Source organism: Protopterus annectens, chromosome 5.part0, assembly GCF_019279795.1.
Source record: "Protopterus annectens isolate FY-2018-M chromosome 5.part0, PAN1.0, whole genome shotgun sequence".
In the NCBI taxonomy this organism is placed as follows: domain Eukaryota; kingdom Metazoa; phylum Chordata; order Ceratodontiformes; family Protopteridae; genus Protopterus; species Protopterus annectens.
Genome location: NC_056735.1, coordinates 1,538,103,245 through 1,538,127,949, shown reverse-complemented (window position 1 = coordinate 1,538,127,949; position 24,705 = coordinate 1,538,103,245).

The following is a 24,705-nucleotide window of genomic DNA, read 5'->3' as shown; positions in this document are numbered from 1 at the left end:
ACTACAAACAAATCATGCATCATGATGCAACTTATCACCAAACCACACTAACAGGGGCGAAATTGGTTGGCTCTTACCCTTGCAGACATTGCACCTATTGTAAACATGTTTTCAAGACTAAAACCTTTACCAGCAAAAATACTGGACAATTGTACAATATTAACTGCTTTGCCAACTGTGGAACAGACTGGGTCATATATTTGGCCACTTGCACTTGTCAAGCTTTCTATGTGGGCCAAACTTCTAGACAATTCGGATTTTGAATGTCAGAACATTTAGGGGATATTAGGAATGCCAAAGCCACCAATGCTCTTTATAGACATTCACTGATTCACCATACAGCGAAATTCTGTTTCACAGTCATTGACAAGATATCAGGCAATAGATCCTTTAAAACAGGGTGGTATGATATATTAAACATGAAGGAAAGGAAATGGATTGTAAAATTGGGTGGTCTATTCCCACCTGGATTAAATGATAAATTGTAAAACTTTCCCTTCCTATCATGAGTTGGATACCATTAGGTAGGACTTAATACATGGTGCATAGAGCATAACAATTCCTAACAGTGAATTATGAATAGCATATTAATATATTAATGACAAGTACCAGGTGGAATAAAAGTTCTATTCCACATAGACTTTTTATGTGGTTGAATATTGATTTTATGTGCTTAGGATTTGGTATCAGAATAACTTTGTTTTGTTTTGAACAGGAAATGATGTCATGGACACTTAATTGGGTTAAGTATTTATTGCAGGGTTTGAACTGCTATTTGAGATGTACCACTGATTAAAGCTTTATGCTGAAACTGGTCTGGTTCTAATAAACCTTCATGCTTCATTCTTCCAAGGTGCTGGCTTTTTTCTTCATGTATACTCAAGTTTGTCTTGCCTGTGCACCTACCGTACTTGCTAGCCTGCCTCTCCTTGACTCGTAGTTGATGTTTCCCAGTATGAGAGTGTTAGGTTGGACCCTAGTATTCTCCAGGGTGCTTAGGAATGCCGAGTGTCAGTCATGGGACATGGTTGGTGACGTATAGCAGGCTACGAACTGAATTGCTGTCTTACCCAATGTTTGCTGCACATGAAGTATCTCAGATGAGTTATGTTGGGCTACTAGTCTGGAGGTGTGCGCATCCTTTATGAATATGGATACACCACCACCTTTGGAGCAAGTTCTGGGGCCAAAAGGTGTGGAATGAGTTATTGCCTGGTATTGCGGGGGTGCTTTCTGCTGCCTTTGAACCATGTCTCTGTTATGGCACAAATGTCGATGTTCTCCATTTTAAGGATTACTTCGAGTGAGTACATTTTGAGATTTTTTGAGAATTTTGAGACCAATTAATGTGTCAGCCTTTGCCCAGATTTCTTGTGCTAAGAGGTTGAGAGGTATGATCCAGGTTTTTAGTTGGATGAATCTACTATTCAAGAGCTTTTAAACTTATTTTCAATGGTTGCAAGTTGCGAGGAAGGAAGGAAACTCAACAAGTTCTGCCCTGCAATGAAATGAATATTTTCCCAAGGATATCTCCATGAATTTGCAAGTAATCGTCTTCAGTTTTATGGATTCCCCAGAGAATTACAAGTGCTCATTAAGGAAAAAATGACCTTAGAAACAAACTCTGCCAAAGCAGGAGTTTTGGAAGAACATGGAACTTCTGTTTTGGGTTTATAACTAGTAATTTACTTCGTTTTGGAGGAAGTAAAGCTATAATAAATATGTTTTGCTTTCCTGCCTTACTAATGCCTTGCAGGAGTTTAAATGAATGCTTATTTTTAAGTTATACTAATTTATTTTAAAAAGTTAATACATTGTTATACAAACTCAGCTTGGTACATGCTAAGGGTTTTAATACTTAGTTTAATTTGAATCTAGAACAATAGGCTTGCAAAACGGAAAACATACGTGGTAAGCCAAGGTATTTTCACATGTATATTAATTGTTTAGATTATAAGACAGGTATTACATGCCTAGCTATTTGTTCAAATACTACAGACTCTAGCAGTTGAAGACTCATGAATGTGATGAGCCTCCTCTGTAAAGCCACTTAACATATTATAACTGACCTCATAAGCTGTGATATCAAAAAATCTAATTAGACTTGACCCTCAGCATGGTCATATTAAGAAAAACTAGTTATGTATCCAGAGAATGCAAATGAATGCATGATTATATGAAAATCAAGTTCTAGATATAAACAAAGGACAAGATGCTTAGAAATGTCACAATCAACTAGGGTCGAGTGATTCAGAATTATTTAAATCATGGATGTGTCGCCACTGTCATCAGCTATTAGGAAAACCAGGAATCAGCAATGTACAGGCCACTGGCATGAATCCAGTCTCCGAAACTATAGTAGTGCAGTATGTGCTATTGATCATTTTCAGTGGCAGTACCCGTGATGTGGCACATGATTTCCTTCTGTGGCAACAGATATTGTACTGCCAGTAACTACATGATTACTATCTGGCTGAGCAGCAGATTGTGAACCACTTCCATATAGGTAGAGTTATTATAAAACAACTTGTCAAACTGTGTTGCCTACATCTGGAATCAAAGTGGTTCCATCCCTGTGGACATTATGATATGTGTTGATTTAACCATTTTAGCTACACAGGACTCTCAGTGAATTACAGGGGGCACAGTAGGAATTTTGAATGCATTACCCTTGCATTTTCTACTTATTCCATAATGTTATATTGCAGCATGTGAAGGAACATATACCACCACTGTGTGGACATTTTACCACATTTCCATTTCCATAAGGTTCTGGCAGCAATTGATTTCATAGGTTCATAGGAGATTACTAGACCATTGGCCCTGGGGCTTTAACAAGTCCAGCCATGTTATACCCTTCTTACCTTATTGCCAAGTTGTATGGCCTATATTTGTGGCATGAGTCTATGATCAGCACTGACTGACCTTATCCAAGAGGGACATAGGTGACACCTCTGGAGTAAATTTACAGTCTCCCATCCAGTTATCTAAGTTACACTTAAATAGTGGCATTGAGGAGCTCTGTTTTACGTGAATTGGGAATTTGATCCAGAGGAGTGGCAATCTCTGGGAGACATATCTGCCTTTCCATCATGTCCTGTTAATGTTGCAGGCTTGCTTAAGATCCTTGGAGTCAGTGAATTTTGTCCCATTTGACTTGTAGATGTGCAACATTTCCTTTAGGGTAGGATTCCCAAGACTGCTCTGTAGGCCAGGCACAAGTTGCATCTCAGCAGCCTATAAGATACAGAGTATAGTCACAGGGCCCTCAGTCTGTCCATGTAGGTCATGTGTTGAAGGCCATGAATTTCTTTCGTGAGAAATCTCTGAGGTCTCTCCAGCTGCTGCAAGTGCCTGGTGAAGTACATGCAGAAGGGAGCACTGTACTCTATTAGTGGTCTGATGAGGGATAAGTACAGGGAAGTTATAACATACTAAGCTCTGGATGTAATATCCTTACTTATGACATGTGCAATGTAGAAGGCCTTCCGTACCACTTTGGGCACATGATGATTGAAGTTAAGGTTACTATCAACCTGTGTTCCCAAATCACTCACCAAAGATTTTGAGCTTAGAGGGCTACTGTTAATATTGTAATTTGCAGGGACTTCCCCTTTGCCAAAAGGGATGGTAATGATTTTTTTCTTGCATTTAACTTAAGTCCATTGCTTTGGCACCCATCATTGTCTGTGTAAGCCCTTTTTGTAGTATGTCAAAATCATTGGGGGACTCAATGATTACACTAAGTTTGCAGTCATCGGTGAACTTGGTAAAACACAGGCCATCTATTTTCACCTGGACGTCGGAAAAATAGATTCCAGCATTGATCCTTGTGGCACACCACTAGTAACTGGTCTGCTGGTACAGGTGGAATCACCAACTTTGACTGTATGCATTCTGCTGGTGAGCCAGTTGGCTACCCATCTAGTGACATATGGTTTAATTCCCAGCTGGGTGAGTTTCTCAATGATGCCTGAGTGAGGAATTGTGTAAAAAGCTTTGACTTTGTCAAGCTAGGCTGCATGTATTGCTTTGCTTTCATCCAGGAATTTGGTGACATTCTTGAAGAAGTTCACCAGGTTTAATAAGCATGATCTACCCTTAACAAAGCCAAATTGAGTCAGGTCAAGAGTTTGAAGGTCACGTATGTGTTTGTTGATAAGGTCCATGATGATTCTCCCCATAGCCTTGCAGATAAGGCTGGTTAGGCTTATGGGTCTACAGTTCCCAGGGTCAGTTAATGGACCCCTTTGTGCAAGGGAATTACTGTGGCTGTTTTCCACTCTGCTGGGACAAATCCAGTACTTAGACTGTGGTTGAAGAGAGCGCTAAGTGGCTCTGCTAGGTCATGTTTTAGACCATTTAGTAAGCATCCTAGGATGTTATCCTGTCCCATAGAGACTGTTTTTGGACATGTAGAGTGCTGTTATGACCTGCTGTTTGGAGATACTAAGTAAAGGACTGGTGACAGGTATGCTTTGGGGTATGTCTGGTGGGAATGGAGGGGGGGTAAAGTTTACACCAAATCTGTCTTCTAGCAGGTTGGTGATGTCCTCTGGGTCAGTATAACTGGTACTGTCTGTGACATCCCCTCTTTACCCCAAACCAGTAATCAGGGATCCTCAATCCTCACCATCAACACTGGTGAAAGGCAGTCACTAAAAAGAGAATGGATTTACACAGTATTTCAAATGCAGCTCTCTGCATTAAACACATTTTCCCCCAAAAGCACACAGAGAACATGCTTCACTGGGACTTCGTTCCAGATCCCAAACAACACCCAACTGGGAGCACTGTATCCCACTTCCAAATATCTGATACACACAGTTGAATATCTTGATTTTTCACATGCATACACACACACACACACACACACACACACACACACACACACACACACACACACACACCTGGGAAAGGCTGACACAGATTTAATAGCTGTGTCCCCTCTCTCCAGACTACAAGGTAGATTGCTGCCACCAGCCAGATACTCTAAGGTTCTTACAAAGAGTAAATAACTATACTGTATCAAATTAATACTGATATAAATGGTAGAGCATAACTGAAGTAGTAAGGCTTGTCGGAGTGCTCACAGTGTCACTAAAATAAGCACAAGTACTCTCAAGATGTTAAAAGTGTTCTCTAAAACACCACCACAATGAAAATATATACAAATATTAAGTAATGGATAATAAAACAGAGAACAGGAGAATACTTACTATTTAGTTACAATAAACAAGAGAGTTATAGTCACAGGAAACATAAAAATAACAGTTGGATAGAATCTCATGGATGCTGAAAAAAGAAGATAATACTAAACTAATCTCATTGTATTATTCATAACTGTCCCTAGTTAACTCACTTATTATCGCAAGGCAGGATGTACTTCTGAGATGCTCACTTTGACAAGGCGAGGTGATGATCTACAACTGAACAACTGAACTGTGATAACTGACATAGATCTTTTATATCAGATTCCAAAGAAAAAAAAACAACAAAATGCTGCTGCCAGAGTTCTGTCCTTCAGTTGGTTATAGAATGACATCACATCTAGTCACCTTACTCTGGCACAATTCACATTCAAAACTCTGTTAAGATTCCGTTGCAGCATTTTTAACATAAGCAACTTTTACAAATACATTATTAATATAAACATCTGTACAAATCAATGAGACAGTCAAATGACACAAGATTATTTACAAAACTTCAGCAAGCCATGCTGGCATATGCCACACATGCACTGTTTTACTTCTCCTGGTACAGTTGGTAATACCTCACAACATCCCATATTTCCCCTCCCTTTGAAGACTCAAGCTTGTTTTGCAAGTGACCTTGGAAAAATGTTGCTTGAGAGAAACAGACCTGTCTGGGAACACATCAACCTATACCCTGTACTGAGAATCCATCTGCAGTGGCATTGTTGCAGTCTGGACTGGCTAATACAAAGGGTCCTCAAAAGCCCCTTTAAGTTTTTGGAATGGCTGCTCACAGGCTGGGGTCCACACTACCTTATCTGGCCTGTTTTTCCTTGTCAGGTTTGTGGGGGGAACAGCTATTTTACTATAATTGGGAAATAACGTTCTGTAGTACCCCACAAATGCCCTCACTTGTTTTTAGTAACAGGGTCAGGTGACACCTGAATAGCTTCCACCTTCACAGGTTCTGGCCTAATCTTCCCACTTCCCAGTCTATGTTCCAGGTAAGAGATCTCTACCATACCCACCTGACACTTACTGGGTTTAATGGTCAACCATGTCCTTTGCAGTCTGCTCAGGACTTCCATGACATGCTGAGGCTTCATTATGTTAACATAGTACAGTTTGTTCCCCTGCCTCCTGCCAAGCAGGTTTACCATATGATTAACATCACTGACTTTCCTTACCACTTCAAAGGGTCCCTCTTTAGCTGCCTGCAGCTTATTGTGTCTGACAGAAATGAGCATCATAACCTGTTGGCCCACAGCATAATTTCAGGCTTGAGCCTTCCTGTCATACCAAACCTTTTTTCTGATGTTCAGCTGCTGCCAGGTTCTCCAGGGCCAAGCCCATGAGCTCCCTAAGCCTTGTCCTGAGATTTAGGACATATGCCACAACAGACTCCTTGTGGGATTCACACACCCTCTCCACTCATCACAAATAAAATCTAAAGGCCCCCTCACCCTATGCCCATACAGCAACTCAAATGGTGAAAAACCTGTGGATTCTTGGGGTACCTCTCTATATGCAAACAGTAGATGGAGCAAATATTTTTCCCACTTTCATTTATACTGGTTTGCAAATGCCCATAGCATGGTATTTATTGTAGAGTTTAACCTCTCCTCAAGACTATTAGTCTGGGGATGTTAGGGGCTGGACTTTAGATGCTTCACCACCATAATGCTTCCACAGACAAGTTAGCAGGTTTGACATAAACCTTGCAGCTCTGTCAGTCATTCTTTCTCTTGAGAAACCTACCATGCTAAAAAATCTCTAACAAAGCATTTGCCACCTTCTCTGCCTTAATGGAAGACAGAGCCACTACCATCTGAAATGACTCCTCAGTCACAGACAAAGGCATTAGCAGAGCTTCGGCCTTGTCTCCTGCCTTGCATACCTTTTGCATTGCTCACGGATCCTGCAGTACTCTGTGTCATCCCTTGCAATCGCAGGCTAATAAAAATTCTGCATAATACAACTCTTTGTACACTTTATACCCATATGGCCTGCGAAAGGAATGTCATGGGTTATGGCTAGAAGTGCCTACTGGCTTTGGACACTACTAACTCCTGTATTACTTCACCCTCTAGCCCTCCTTCAGGGGTCCACTCTATGTACAGTAACCCTTTGTTCCGGTATACAGACTCCCCTTTTCCTTGAACATTAGGTGCCTCCTTAGCTACCTCCCTCAAGCCTCGTAAGGTAGGTTCTGAAAGCTGTGCCTGTCTCAGCTCTGCTTTTTTGACCCTTCTCAGCTGCCCTTCTAGGGGAAGCCAAGTTTCTTCTGATAACAGTGATTCCCTGTCAGCCTGGGTACTACCACTCACCTCTGTCCTTATAGTCAACTTGTCCATGGGAACATCCGCACCTACCAGCACCTGTGGTTCACTTTCAGGACCACTGCTACAAAGTAGCTCCCTCCCTGAAATAGCCACATCACCAGCTCCAGTATCAAGTGTGAAGTATGTCTAGGCCTCTCCCAGGCTAACAGATCTACATGCTTGTCTCCAAGCCTGACTGCATGTAGCTGCATTCACACAAAGTAGTGCATTATCAAAATCATTGTGTATCAAGACATCTGTAAGAATTTCCTCAATTGCAGCTACCTGATTGTTCCCTTTTCCACCCTGCCAGTCAAGGTGAACCCTGGCCAGAGGTATTTGGAATGGGGACCCTCCTAACGTTGTAGCTGGTGTGGACTGCCCAAGCAAGTACTGCTCTTCTTTAACCACTGCAGGCTTCAAAATGGTTATGTCAGAGGCTGTGTGTCTCTTAGGAGTGGCCTGTCTTCCATCCACTAAGATAGGATACAGACTCCGGTGATAGTTTGGTACCTCTGCTGTCTCCAGGCAACTTACCACTAACAAGCAGTTATTCCCACTTGTTGGATCCCTCACCTTTTGCTCCCTATCTTGCTTCAATGGACATTTGTATGATACATGCCCCTCTGGTAACACCTAAAATATCTAACCATTAATTGTAGCTATGTACCTGAACTAGTGGTTTTCCCTGTTACTGGTAGACTCTGTTGGGTAATTTAGCCTGCTGACCATGGGTTCCCTTATATCCATGTGCAGCACTGGGTATCCCCTTCCTATGCATTGATGCCCTGCTTGCTAAATAGACACCCCCTTTTCTCCCCAGCTCATCTGTAGAGTTACATTCTTCGTCTGCCAACCAGATTCTTAAGTCCTCAGGCAAAGTGCTTTGAGCTTGTTCCCTCACCAAAAGGTCTGCCAGCCTTTTGAAAGGGGTGGTCTGACACCCACTCACCCACCTATGAAAGCAATATAATCACATAAACTTTCATCTACCTTGTGTCTATGCTCACAAAACTTTTTTCTGTAAGCGTCAGGTGTTAATGCATAACAATTCCACACCAACAGTCAGCAATTATACACATTCCAACTTTAAACCCAACCACATCTCACAAAACTAACCCTGACATCCACTCCCAACCCCCTTTTACTTACATTTGTCTCAATCAATGTTATTACTGGAAACCAGTACATTCTAAGTACTATTTCACTCTAACTTAAACTATGGAATTTTGTTAAAACGTGTGACTACCAATGAATATTGTACTTTGTTCATAGGTTCATAGGTAGGTACTAGCCTAGCAAAAAAAGGTACCCTGGCTTTCGCCACCCAAGATAAATATTTTCCTGTGCCCCTGTCAAGCAAAGCCACAGAGGTGATCCACAGGTTAAATTTCCTATTTCCCATCCAGTCATCAAGATTTTTCTTGAAGAGTGTGAATGAGGAGCTTTGTTTGATATAGATATGTAGTTTGTTCCAGAGTATGGAAAGTCTTTGGGACAGAAATCTATCCCTCCAACATGTTCTGTTTATTGTAGTGACAAGGATTAGGTCCCTAGAGTGTGTAGCTCGGAGGGATTGAGACTTCTTTAAGTGGAGCATGTCCAACAGCTCTGGGTTTAACATAGCTTTGTATGTCAGGCAGAGATTGCCTCTGAGTAGGCGATATGTGATGAATTAAAGCTGGAGTTTTTTGAGATGGTCTGTGTAGGGCATCTATTTGAGGCCAGTAATCCTTTGTGAGGTATTTCTGTGGCCTTTCCAGTTGTTGTAGTTGTCTTGTGAGATACATCCCAAAAGGGGCATTGTACTCTATAATGGGTTTAATGAGTGATGAGTAGAGGGGAACAATGACCTCTTTTTTCCTGGATGAGAAACCTTGTGAGGTGTGCCACATAAAAGGATTTCCTGACTACTGTGATGATGTGATTATCAAAGGAGAGACTACTGTCCACCTGTGTCCCAAGTTCTCTTATCAAACTTTCGGTGTTAAGTAGACTACCACCTATGTGGTAGCTCATGGGTACACAGTTTTTACCAATGGAGATGACAATGCACTTTCTGGCATTGAGCTTGAGGTCATGGCTTTGACACCAGGCATCTGTCTCTGTGAGGCCTTTTTGTAGGATGTCCACATCGTTAGAAGTTTCAATTATGGCTCCTAGTTTGCAGTCATCCGTGAACTTCATTAGCCAAAGTCATTCTGTGTTAGCCTGTACTTCAGAAAAGCAGATACCAAACAGGAGAGGACCCAGGACTGAACCCTGTGGTACACTTGTCACTGGTCTGAAGTCGGATTTGGAGTCTGCTACTTTCACAGTGTGGGTTCTGTCAGTGAGCCAGTTGGCAGCCCATCTCGTGACATAGAGGATTATACCTAGTTTAATGAGTTTATCTATAATTCCAGAATGGGGGATGGTGTCAAAAGCCTTGGCAAGATCTAGATAGGCTGTGTGAACCACCTTACCCTTATCTACGGCTTTAGTGACTGCTTCAAAGAAATCTATCAAGTTTAGGAGACATGATCTGCCTTTCACAAACCCGAACTGGGTGGGGGTCTAGAGTTTGGAGATTACCAGTGTCTTTGTGTATAAGATCCATGATGATATGCTTGCAGACCAGGCTTGTTAGTCTAATGGAGCAGTAGTTCCTGGGGTCCATGGTGGCTCCCTGTTTGTGGAGTGGGATAACCACTGCTGTGCACCATTCAGTGGGTACAAAGCCTGAGGTGAGGCTATGATTGAACATGGTGCTTAGGTGGGGTGCCAGTTCATTGTGCAGTTCATGTAGAATGCAGCCTGGGATGTTTTCATGTCCCATGGATGCTGTGTTCTTGGCTTTGGAGAGTGTAGTTTTAACCTGTGCAGCCGTGATTACAGGAACATTGCATTCTTCCCGTATACAGATGGGCCCTTTAGAGGGTGAGAGGGGGGTTAAAGTTAGCACTGAACCTATCTGCCATGATGTTGGCGATATCAGTTGATTTTGTTTATTTAGTGCCATTGTGATCTGGGTGTTGCCATTGAGATTCTTGACATAGCTATAGAATGCTTTGTGGTTGTCTTTAGAATCAGTGGTGATTTTGTTTTTGTAATTAGTTTTGGAGGATTTTATGAGGAATCTCAGCTACTTACAGATACTGACCAGGTAGTTCCTCCAGTCATGGGATTTTACTCCTTTTTGCAACAGTTTCTTTCTTCTGTTGTAGAGTTTGTTTATGGCAGGGGGACCACCAGATTGTCTTCCTTTTTTTGGAGGATAACATCTTGGTTCTGTTAGGATAGCATGATCCATACACTCGTGTAAGTGCTTATAAAGTGCATTTGTGTAGGATTCAGCAGTCGTACCTCTATTGTCCATCTGCATGGGTGTCATGACGTTTGCCACTTCTTTCTTAAAAAGCGTGAAGTTGGCTTTGGAGAAAAATTTTTATGGTGGTTTCCCTAATGGGGGTGGGGGGTGGGGGCAGGATGTGGATGTCTTGGATGATTAGCTTATGGTGAGATCTGACCAATGAGGAATTGACCTCTGGTGTGGAACACCAGTCACCCATGTTGGTAATGACCAGGTCTAGGATATTGCTGCCCCTGGTGGGGGGTGTAGATAAGTTGATCCAAGGCATTGGAATTTATGAATTCCAGAAAACATTGAGCAAAAGAGTTGGTACATAAGTAGTTTTCCCAGTTAATGATGGGGAAGTTTAAATCGCCCATTAGTAGGGTGTTGGGTTGTACCCTAATATTTTCCAGTGTATCAAGAAATGAGGAGTGGGAATCCTGGGGCATGGTGGGGGATCTGTAGCAAGTTACAATTTGGATTATGGTCTTGCCCAGAGTTAGTTTCACTTGGATAATCTCAGATGCATTATGCTTAGCAACTAGCCTGGAGGTGTGGATATCTTTAATGAATATGGACATGCCTCCGCTTTTAGTGTTTCGGTCCAGGTTAGGTGGCTGAAATGTGTGGTATGAATTATAGCCTGGTAATGCAGGGGTGCTCTCTGGAGCCTTGAACCAGGTCTTTGTCACTGCACAGATGTCGATGTTCTCCATTTTAAGGAGTGCCTCGAGTGAATGCATTTTGAGGTTTAGACTTCTAGCATTGAGTAGCATTACCCTCAGATTTTGCTTGCTTGTACCTGTTAAGGTAGTGAATTTGTCATTTTAACCTTGCCTAAAAAAGGCAGTATAAGGGTGGGAAGAGCCTTAGCCAGTATCCACAATCCCAAGGGCGACAGGTGCAGGCCATCTCTGGCAAAGCATTGTGATCTGTTGATCATGTCATCCCAGGCAGACAGATACTGGATCCCCTTAGAATGATACCAGAAGCTTAGCCAATTGTTGAAGTCAATCATTTTGTCCTTGTACTGCGGTATCATTCTGGGTGATGGCAGGATGCTACTCAGGGCTAGAGTCATACCTGCCTGGGCTACAAGATCAGAGAGCTCCTCCATGTCTCTTTTCATGTAGTCCAGGGAGGTACATCTCAGGTCATTCACACCAACATGGACAATGACAGAGTCATATTTGTACTTGTTGTGGAGTGACCTGAGTGCATGCATTATGTGGCAGATCCTGGCACCTGACAGACAGCTAACAGTAATTTTTTCCTTGTTTAGCCTGGTGAGTGGAACATCAGTGTGCCTGACTATAGAGTCACCTATGACTAGAGTGTTGGGTACGCTGTTATGCCTTATGGGCTGTGGTTCAGTTGCATACTGAGTTCAGGAGCTGTGTGTCATTTGGGTTGTGTTGGGGGATGGAGGTTGCTTGCATTTCTGCTTTGGAGGTCTCTGTTGCTTGAGCAGATTTATATTGAGAGCCTCCGTGAATGTAGGTGTGTGTTTCATGTTTCCATGCGTGTGTTTTGGTGGTGTAGGTTTTGAGGGACTATATGATGAGTGTGGTGTGGTTCCAGTGTTTACCTTTTCCTTTTGACTGTCTAGTCCAGTCTTGGGTGAGGAGAGCTTTGCTTTAAAACTATGGACTCTTGTTAAATGATTTGTTTTCCTATGAATACTTGCTTGCTATGTAGAAATCTCATAGCTGTTTGTTCTTAATCTGTGGAGCTTTTCTCCCTGGGCCTCCACTGAAAATGGACATGTATCCATTGGGACAACAAATGTAAAATAAAATAAAATAAATAAATAAAAGCCTAAGCCTAGTACTTATTATACAGCAGGAACTTCTTACTGTAACATTTGTTAATGTCTGTTATGTACTTCACAGATAAAGATTCTAGTTGTCTACTGATGTACTATGTTCTTCATCTGTAAATATGTTGTAAGTAATTGCTATGTTAAATTGTTAATCGCTATGTAATCCAATGTAGCTACTGTCTGTTTATTTTAAATGTGGAGCTTTTCTCCCCGGGCCTCCACTGAAAATGGACATACATCTAGTCAGACACTCCCGGTCAACAAATATAAATAAATAAATAAATAAAGATAATTCAATAGACATTGAAACAGTCAATATTAGACAATTTAGAAACAGCAGTTATGGCTTTACCATGGAGTAAAGGGGTCAGGAACCATACCCAGAGCTCTTGGTCAACATTATATTGTTTACATGCTCTTTCAGATATATGAATAAAACAATCAAAGTTATCCCCCTCTGCAAATCGTGGAAGATATTTACTGACCTTTATTGCTTCTGGGTTCCAGTTATTCCCTTCCCCATTACATCCATGACCCTGACAAAGAGGCAGCATCTCCCTCTCATGATGATGCTGATTCTCCTTTTCTTCAGCCTCCAAAGGATGCAGTGTCTCTTCAGTCTCCAAACTTTCTGTCTCCAGTTCATGCTGATGCTGCTTCTCCTTTTCCCCAACCTCCAGTTCAAGTATCTTTAACTTCAGATGGATTTTTAAGTCCTCTGAGGAAAAGGTGAACTGCCCTGTTTCTGAAGGCTGCATGTCCCCATCACCAGACTGGCTATCTCCTTAGAGGCTGGACTGGTTGCAGCTATGATTAAGGCAGAAATCATATCCTCTTTAGTCAGATTGGCATACATCAGTCCTTTGGCTTCACACATCTTGGCCAACTGGTTCTTTGTCAGCTTGCTATAATCTTCTGCTGACATGTTTGGCTGCTTTCCCTGACTTAACTAACTAACTAACTAACTAACTAACTAACTAACTAACTAACTAACTAACTAACTAACTAACACCACTGTGAAACTAAAACCCTGAAGGTTTACCTTGTGACTATTGAGAGTACACACAACTTCAGTGACAACTGCTTACAGGCTACTGAAGTTCAATTAATATCCCACTGCTCTGACACAAAAATCTGATGGCTCCCCTTTACCCTGAGCCAGTAATTAAGAAGTCTCAATCCTCACCATCAACACCAGTGATAGGCAGTCACTAAAAACAGGAATGGATTTACACAGTATTTTCAAATGCATATCTCTGTATCAAAAACAGTTTCCCCCAAGACTACACAGGGAACATAATTCACCGGGACTGGACTATCTGTCTCTGGAGCACACACACACACACACACACACACACACACACACACACACACACACACACACACACACACCTGAGAAAGGCTGACACACACATGCATGTCAAAGGAAAAATAAACTTCAAAATGATCAATACATGGCAGGTTCAGGTTAAGGCACTTTAATCTTGCAGCAAGGAGACAAAAACATGTTAATACAGAGTTTGTCTAACTAAAATCAGGAAGTAAGGTCATTTTTATACATTTTCTAACAAGACATTGCCTACCAAGCTGACGTCACAGATCACAAGTTTTAACATCATTACTTCATAGCAGCTGTTTGTCCATGATTTTCTGCTTGCACTATCAATTTTATGAAAAACATCCTAAGAAAAACAACGTGGCCTTGGTGACCACCAGTTAGATACAGCTTCCCACTATGTTATGTTACCATTCAAGGTACTATAGCTAATTTGAGCACAAAGCAAGTACAGATTCTTCAAGCAGTCTTTTGTTTCATGTATCTCGTCTTTTCTGCAGCTGTGCATGTTCTCATAACACGAACAGAGCTGATTGTTCATATTCAATCATATTATAGAAAACAGTATTGTTCTATTCATACACTGTTCATTCATTTCCCTGACCTAGCAGATAATCACCTGTTTCTCAGTACATTTCCAAAAGGCATAAACATGAATTTTGCTGTGCTAGCAAATACTAGGTCAGGGTGCATCTTGCAGTTTCAGAAAGCATACTGTGGTTTGAAAAATCATCTTAAAATTTCATACAGAATTAAGCTGTACATAAAATAGAATGAAATGTGTTAACTCTTTTAGCTTCTAATAAGCACTAAACATATATATTAATACATATTTCTCTAACATTTCCCCCCTGTTAATACTTTTTATTCTATTTTCAAAAGCATAAACAGTTTGATTCTTCTCCTAACCTCTTCCATTTTGGATTTGCAGTTAAGAGAGTCATTTAGTTTAGACTTATGAAAGCATTTCAGTTTTCAACAACTCTTCAATTTCAGTACTTTGATACAAAGTCTCAGAAACTGATATGTCTATAAAATCTTTGATTAACTTTTTCATGCAGGGAATATCACAACAAATGCATGCTCCTAATAGGAGTAATCCCACACAAATGGCAATCAGGATGTTCATTAGGATGGAACCCCACCCCCCCAAACAAATTCTGGAAAAGGTCCGTCAGAGGGTTTGGGCCTGGTTTGGTCATGGCCGATACTTGCTGGATCACGTCAAGATGGTCGTTTATCTCAGGCTGGTTGTCAGGAATATATGAACAGCATTCTTCTTTGATTAAAGTGCATGTACCACCTCTCGCCGCTAGGGTGAAGTCGAGAGCCATGCGGTTTTGAAGCACCACAGTTCTCATAGCGTTTAGTTCATCAGTCATTAATTCAAGAGCAGAAAAAGTTGCATTGCTCATAACTTTGAGAAGTTTGGACAGTTTTCTCAGCTCCCAAATTGACTTCACTGCACCATATGCAGGGGCTATGCCTGTCCATGATATAATAGTGTCACTCAAGTCCATGTGTGTCAGTTTATCTTTGTTTTTTATGGAATTATGGTTTCTCCATCCTGCTTCAATTCGTCCCACTGGATTCTCAGGTTTCTTGATTGGATTTCCAGGTTTACTGCTGACCTCTCTGACATTTCGAATTTTCCCTCGAGGCAAAGCTGCAGTGTGTCGTATGGCCGGAACCAGGTAACCCAAAAAACAACTGCCGGACCAATTCTCAGGTAGCCATTTGTATGCCTTTTTCCCACAAACAAAATAACAATTGTCTACTTTAGTATTGATATATGCTTGCCCTGCATGAAACATTTTCTTATCAATGATAGAAAGTTGCTTCAAAAGAACAGGATTATGCTGTATTTCACTAACAGTTTTTTGCATTTTCTCAAGATATGAGTCATAGTTTGTATCACAAATAGTTTCTGCCTTATTAGCCTTAATATAACATTTATAAGAAACAGTCACATTGAAATTGCTCCAACCCACCTTAATAGTGTCATTTTTATAAAAACATACAATTCCTTTTTGTGTAACAGGTAGGTACAATGCTATTTTGTCTTGTGATTTTATAGGTGTGGTATCAAAAATCTAATTTTCCCAGGTCTCATTGACCCCTAGGGGGACAGCAGTCATCAATAATCCCCCGTATGCTGTTGGTATAGCTGTGCAAATCCAGCAGTTCGAAACATTAAAAGTCTCAGCATACACATATTTAATTGCTTGGTAAGTATTAAAGTTTGGGTGCCAGTCTATGAGTAACGCATCACGTTTGTTCAGTTCAACTCATGTGGCTGAAAAAAGGAAAGGCCACAACAAAAAGATTATTGTTACCAGTATAGCTAACAGGATGATCATGCAATTTTTCTGAGGTCATTCTGCATCCCTGTTTACTTTATACCTGGTCATTTTGTTCTCGTTGTATAACAGTAACAAGGTTTTTGTCAAGATCAAAGTACTTGACCAGTTTGCAGTGCATCAAATGGATCCAGGGCACATGTTCAACTATCTTGACCACAGTGGGTGTTGCCAGCAAAACTTGGTACGGTCCCTCCCACTTTGGAGAACTCCAATTTCTTTTCTTCAAGACCTTCACCCAGATCCACGTTCCCGGTTGCACTATTGCTTCCGATGGTCTGGTCTGTTCTTTATCTGAAACAGAATTTAACTGCAGAAGTTGTTTGTTATTTAGAAGTCTCCTCATATACTCTGCAAGTGAACTGTCAGCCTCCTGTTCTGCAGGCATGAGAGGTTTCCACTGAGGTATATAATATGCCCTCCCAAACAGTGTTTCAAAAGGAGTTAACCCCTTTGCATTTGGAACAGTTCTCATGCTCAACAGTGCCAGAGGCAGACAGTGCACCCAGTCCTTCTGTGTCTCATTAATCAATTTCCTAAGCTCATTTTTCAGAACTCCATTATGCCTCTCTACTAATCCTGCAAATTAGGGGTGGTATGCACAATGGTTTTTCAAGGAAATCCCGAAATAACGGCTCAATTGTTGTATGGTTTGATTTACAAAATGTGTGCCATTGTCACTATAGATTTTTTCCGGTATGCCAAACCTAGGAATAATTTCTTTAACGAGGACTTTCGCAACAGTAGCTGCATCTGGATTTTTGGTTGGAAAAGCTTCCACCCATTTGGAAAACATATCTATAATGATAAGACAGTACTTTTTATTTTCGCATTTGTTTAGTTCTATGAAATCCATACAGATAGTATGGAATGGGTACGGAGGTGTAGGGAAACTCCCTTGCTTAGGCTTCAGTGCCCCCTGTGCATGATGCCTGTTACAAACATGGCAACATGGCATACTGCACAAAAATTGTTTGTGTAGTTTGTAAATCCATATGTTGTAAACACTCGATTCACTAACTGTACCATTCCCCCCTGTTGAGACATGGCACTGCCCATGGCTCAACAAAGCTGCATATCTAAACAAGTTAGATGGTAAAATTGGTTTTCTTTCTTTGGAGATGTACAGCCCTTTTTCAAGAATTGCTCCTCGTTTTATCCATTTCTGTTTTTCTACATTTGTAGTAAGTGTCTGCATTGTTTTTAACATTTCAAAATCTAAAATCTCAGAGAGTTGTAATTCCTCACTCAAAAGAAATACTTCTGAAGCTGAAGCTGCCTGCTTTGCAGCTGTATCAGCTCTCGCATTACCTTTTGAAATCCTGTCCTGTTGTTTGGTATGAACTACGCATTTACAAATAGCTACTTTCTGAGGTAACTGAATAGATTCTAACAAATCTAAAATAAATTGCGCATGATTAATCGGTTTACTAGTAGATGTTATCATTCCTCTATTTTTCCACTGTTGCACAAAAACATGTACAGTAGAAAAAGCGTACTGGCTATCAGTAAAAATGTTCACACATTTACCCTTTGCCAAGGTGCATGCCCTTGTTAAAGCAATCAATTCTGCTGCTTGTGCAGATAAGTTGTGTGGTAAAGACTTTGCTTCTAAAATTTCAGTATCAGAAGCTACTGCATACCCTACTAGATTCTGTCCTGTAGAACCCTTTTTGCACGAGCCGTCCACATAGTATGTCACCTCGGCATCATCCAAGGGAACATCCGTGAGATCTTTTCTAGGCAGTATCGTTTGCTCAATCTCCTGCAGGCAGCAGTGTGGTTTGCCATCTGCAGGGGTTGGGAGCAAGGTTGTTGGATTCAAAGTTGTGCATCATTCAATTGTCATATGAGGTTGGCTCAGCAGTATAGTCATACAGGAAAGATGCCTAGCAGGAGAAAGATATGCCACTTTCTCTTGCAGTAAAATAATCATGACTGCATGAGGCACTCTCAATGTGAGAGGGTGGAATAACACTACTGAGGCTGAAGCCTGTACTGCCATTGCAGCTGCGACTACTGCTTGTACACAGTGGAGCAAGGATCGCACCACTGGGTCTAGCTGTGATGAATAGTAAGCTATGGGGCATTGTTTGTCCCCATGTTGCTGTGTTAACACTGATGTCATATAGCCCTGCTTACAATCTACAGTTTGGAAAAATTGTTTATGATAGATCGGTAATCCTAAAACTAATGAGGATGCTATCAGTTGTTTCAATTTGCAGAAAGCTGATTCTGCTTCTGGAGTCCATTGTAATGAATCTTGTGCTGCCATAGGCTTCTTGTATGTTAAGTTGGTCAGTGGAGCAGACTCCAAGGCATAGTTTGGAATCCAACTCCGACAAAAATTAGTTGTACCTAGGAAGGACATAATTTCCTTCTTGGTAGTCAGTTTGGGTGCTTGTAATATTGCTGTTTTCCTGTCTTAATCTAATATTCTGCCATCTTTGGATATTACATATCCCAGGTATTTAACCTGTTTTTTTCAAAGCTGCAGTTTTTTTTGTTAACTTTGTGTCCTTGCGTGGCTAGAAATTGTAATAATGCTATGGTATCTTCTCTGCATTCTTGCTGGGTGGGGGCTGCCAGCAGAATGTCACCTACATAAAGTAAAATCTGGCTGCCTTTTTGTGGGATAAATCCCACCAAGTTACTTGCCATTTCCTGTGCGAATATTGTTGGACTCTCACAATATCCCTGTGGTAGTCGCGTGTATGTATACCTTTCCCCCTGAAATGTAAATGCAAACCAATGTTGGCTGTCAGGGTGTATCAGTATTGAGAAAAACACAATGCTAATATCTATCACAGAAAAATACTACTGTTGAGGTTTCAAATCCTTTAATAAGGTGTGTGGATCTGGCACCGTAGATGCTTTAGGTATAACTGCGTCATTTACACCTTGTAAATCATGGACCATACGCCACTCTCCATTTGCTTTCCTAACAGGAAATAAGGGTGTATTACATGGCGAATCGGGAGATTCTATCAATACTCCTTCCTTAAGTAAGGCTGCTATTATAGGTTTGATTCCTACTTCTGCATCTTTTCTTAAGGGATACTGTCTCTTTTGAGGTCTAAATGCCAACTTTGGCGTGATAGTAACTGGTCCTGCTGTACGAATAAGTCCTACATCTGATTTCCCTGTTGACCAGAGAGTCTCTGGTATGCCTCGTAAGGCTTTTTCTTCTTCCTCTAGTAAGAGTGCTACTCAGCTGTCCTCACTTGCCTGCAAGTGCACAGCTGGGTGTGTCTGTATTATCCAATTCAACTTCTGCTTTTGTACTCCCTGTTCTGACAGTTCTAATTCTGCCTGTTTTTCCCACCTTGTGACTTTTTCTCCTAGGTCTGCCCACTTCACATTCTTGTCTTTAGTTAAACTAACATGTGGTAATCGATTAGATTTATAAAGTGCTAGGAATTCTTGAGGCAAAGAACAGCTAACTACACTGTTTCCTTCTGTGTCCCAGTACAGATTACGCAATACCAATCTGTTAGCATGGTTTATAAACAGTTCTTGCTCATATTCTTTATCAGGTCCTGGTATGCTACAGTAATATAGAGTACAATGCAACAAATGCTGTTTATCAGTGTCAAGGGAGGGGGATTTACTGATGGCTACGTTCATCAGTTCTTCGGTTACTGCCCCTGGACCAGTCATAACCAAGTCCTGGCTGTACCAATAAAATGTTTCACCCTCTGGTCGCATCACAAAAGTATCCATTTGTTGCTGTGCTTCCATACCCTGCATAGTTGGAACTACTGCTATGCCAAATATCTGCATAAGGTCTCTGCCCAAAAGATTTACTGGGCATTTTGCAGAAACAACAATTTTACTCTTCTGGGTCATCCCTGAAACAGGGTCAGTTATTGCAATGCTATGGGAGAGTGTCTCTCAATACAGCTGCCCATTGGCTGCTTTCACTAATATATAATCAAGTGATTCTGAATTTTCTGGTAGTTTGGAAGGATGTATCAGGGTCTGTGAAACCCCTGAGTCACACAGAAATTTAACTTCCCTCCCCTCTACCAGAAGTGTAACTTCCGGTTTTGTATCTGCAAAATAGAGCTCTAGTCTCAATAATGCCAAGTCTAAAATTTCATTTTCTTCACCATCGGTGATGTCTTGCACTTCCTCTATTTCTTCTATCACATTCTGTACTCCTTCTATCACATTTGCATTTGTCTTTTCTTGGTTATTCCCTTCTAGTGATTCTTGACTATCATATAGTCAGTCCTCACCCTCCTTATCTTCTGTGGCTACCTTTTTGTTTTGCCTGCAATCCCTTGCCAAATGTCCCTTTTTCCCGCATTTAAAACATTCACCCCTTTTCTTTCTCTCTTCAAACTCCTCTGATCGCTTATCAGATTGTTTGTTTCCCTGGACATTTTTCTTACCCTTCTTCCCGGACTGTACTACAAAGACTTCTGCTCCATCTTCTACTGCGAATACTTGAGTTTTATTTTTCTTTTTGCTATTAAAATGCCTTTCGGCATGTCTTGCATATTCAAGTAATGACTGTAATCTACTCGTACGATGATCTACCATATGCTTTGTAATGAAACTACTTATGGGTGCAATACTACCCTCCAAAAATGCATTCTTTAGTTGTTGTTCATATGGGGAATCATGTGTTTGGTCTTTAGGTACCTGCATTCCACAATGGTTATTAAAACACTCTAATAATCTAGCATAATATCTATCAACAGTTTCACCTTCCTGTTGGATGCATTGATTAATGTAAGTCCAGTCAGCCCTAGGCTTCCATTTCTCAGAGATTCGGTCTGTCAGACCTTTCACTCTGTTATCCAGCTCTGCGTTGCTATGTGGGAGTGGCTTATGTTCTGCGTCATGGGGATTCCAGTTGCCACTGATCATGTGCCAATCTGGACCTACGATTTGTCAGACTAATTTCTCTACTTCTTCTCCATTTAAATGGTAACTTAACCTCATGCCCTGTAAGTCTTCTAGGAATTTTCTAAAATTAACTTTCGGATGGGGAATTCCCTCTGTGGCTTTCCGGATGTCTTCCGGTGTCTATGGTCTATACACTAGAAGAGTTGGATCCTGTCCTGCCTGTGGATTAGTTACTTCTATGAGTGAACATATCTCTTCTTCACTCATAGCTTGTGAATTTTCATTTATTTCATACAATTCAATATCCCCTCTTAAGTTACGTGTTCGAGACCTAGTCTCGACAGGATCTCTGACAAACGGTTTTGATTTCGCAGGGACAGTTGGGTATAGCGAAGATGGATCAGCTTGTCCACTTGTTTCATATTCTGGTAAGGGAAGCGAAGGGGGCAGAGGGGCTGATGCCATTACTAGGTTATTGTCTTCTTTGTCTAAAAACATTGCTTTTGAATGTTTAATCTTTTGTTCCCTGCGGTTTGCTTCCTCAAGCCACCTGTGTGCCTGAGGAACTCCCAATTGGTGTTGCTTTTTTCCCTGACCTTTTGCGTCTGTTTTAAGTTTTTTGACAAGTTTGATAAGTGAAGGTTTGTGTAATTTACCATCAAATTTGTATTTATTAACCCATTTTGTATAGTACCTAACGTTATCAGCACGTTGTATTTGCATATATTTCGCGTCTTCGGTTAATGGCGGATCTTGGGATCTTTTTGTGCACTTATTTCCCATGTTGTCTTAACTTAGTTAAAAATTGTTACGTAACCCTTCTTATCACGTGGTACCACGATTTTATTTTTTCACAGTTTATCTAGAATAACTGCCTACCTATCCTGTTTCTCTGATCTATGACAAGACAGCAATATTTTTTGTCCCTGATTTATATAAAATCTCCCTGACAAAAACAAATACTGTAACAAGACCCTGATCTGAAACAGAGAAAAGGTAAATTCCTCCTTACCTGAGCCTCTGTGATTGATCGTCTCACTGGAACCGTTGACTCGTCCACCAATCGCAGATCAGAAACAGTGGCTGGCCTCTTTTGAACTACAATTCAGTCAGAGGTCTTTCAGTGCAGAAGAATTGATGTGGCCTCTTCCCCATATGGTTTCATGCCACCGGGCCCATCTGACCTGAGCTAGAGCGAGAGCTTCCGGCTCGAAGGACCAATCTGTCAAAGGAAAAATAAACTTCAAAATTATCAATACATGGCAGGTTCAGGTTAAGGCACTTTAATCTTGCAGCAAGGAGACAAAAACATGTTAATATAGAGTTTGTCTAACTAAAATCAGGAAGTAAGGTCATTTTTATACATTTTCTAACAAGACATTGCCTACCAAGCTGACGTAACAGATCACAAATTTTAACATCATTACTTCATAGCAGCTGTTTGTCCATGATTTTCTGCTTGCACTATCAATTTTATGAAAAACTTCCTAAGAAAAACAACGTGGCCTTGGTGACCACTGGTTAGATATAGCTTCCCACTATGTTATGTTACCATTCAAGGTACTATAGCTAATTCGAGCACAAAGCAAGTACAGATTCTTCAAGCAGTCTTTTGTTTCATGTATCTCTTCTTTTCTGCAGCTGTGCATGTTCTCATAACACGAACAGAGCTGATTGTTCATATTCAGTCATATTATAGAAAACAGTATTGTTCTATTCATACACTATTCATTCATTTCCCTGACCTAACAGATAATCACCTGCTTCTCAGTACATTTCCAAAAGGCATAAACATGAATTTTGCTGTGCTAGCAAATACTAGGTCAGGGTGCATCTTGCAGTTTCAGAAAGCATACTATGGTTTGAAAAATCATCTTATAATTTCATACAGAATTAAGCTGTACATAAAATAGAATGAAATGTGTTAACTCTTTTAGCTTCTAAGCACTAAACATATATATTAATACATATTTCTCTAACAATGCACACACCTGGGAAAGGCTGACACAGATTCAGCAGCTATGTCCCCTCTCTCCAGACTACAAGGTATATTGTTGCCACCATCCAGATACTCTAAGGATCTTACAGAGGGTAACCCTTTATACTGTGTCAAATTAATACTGATATAAATGGCACAGTGTGACCAAAGCAATAAGGCTTATTGGGGTGGCCACAGTGTCACTAAAATAAGCACAAGTACTCTCAAGATGTTAAAAGCATTCTGCAAAAGACCAGTCACAATGAAAAGTATACAGATATTTAATAATGGATAATAAAATAGAGAACAGGAGAATACTTCATATTTAGTTACAATAAACAACAGTTTCACTCAAATGAAACAAAAATAACACAGTTGGATAGAATTTCACAGATGCATAAAAAAGAAAATAGCATTAAACTAATCTTACTGTATGATTCCTAACTTTACTAATGAGAAACTGTCCCTAGTGAACTTACTTAGTATCGTAAGGCAAGATGTACTGATGAGAAACTTACTTTCACAAGGCAAGGTGATGATAGGCACACTAACTGAACTGACTCAACAACTGAACAACTGAACTGTGATAACTGACATAGATCATTTTTATTTATTTATTTATTTATTTTACATTTGTTTACCAGGAAAGTCCAACTGGGATAAGACCCATTTTCAGTGGAGGCCTGGGAAGAAAAGCTCCACATATAGAGATTATACAAAACTTATACAAGAAATTATAGAAAAAAATATATAAGACTTTCAGTACACCACAAATTACCTTCTAAGGCTAAGCTATTATACCTAACATTTATATTACCCAATCATCTGATATAATTCCGTATTGTAGTGTAGACATTGTAGTTTCTCAAAGTAAGCTGAGGAAGGGTTTGTAGTGGAGAAATAGGATTGAAAAAGATGTGAGAGATTATCTAGATATGACAGAGAGCATAGATTATGATTATTATAGTATATATTTTATATGAAATTCCAAAGAAAAACAAAAACAAACAACAAACTGCTGCTGCCAGAGTTCCACCTTTCAGCTGGTTATAGAATTACATCACATCTAGTCAACTAACTCTGGCACAATTCTCCTTCAGAACACTGTTAAGATTCTGTTGCAGCATTTTTAACATTTTTATAAATACAGTTTACTACAAGCATCTGTACAAATCAATGTGACAGTCAAGTGACCCAAGATTATTTACAAAACTTCAGCCAGCCATGCTGGCTTATGCCACACATGCACTGTCTTACTTCTCCTGGTACAGTTGGCAGTACCTCACAATGTCACACCATCCACTACTAGTTTGGTAAAAATCTGGTCCTTCTCTTTTAGATTACTGATGAAGCTAAATAATTCCTTGTGATTATCCTTAGTTAGGGATGCTAGTTTTTCTTTGTAATTGTCTTTAAAAGACTTTACAAAATATCTAATGTGCTTGTTCAAGCTGTGGAGGGTGACCTTCCTCTGCTGAGTCACTTCCTTCTTGTTCTTAGAC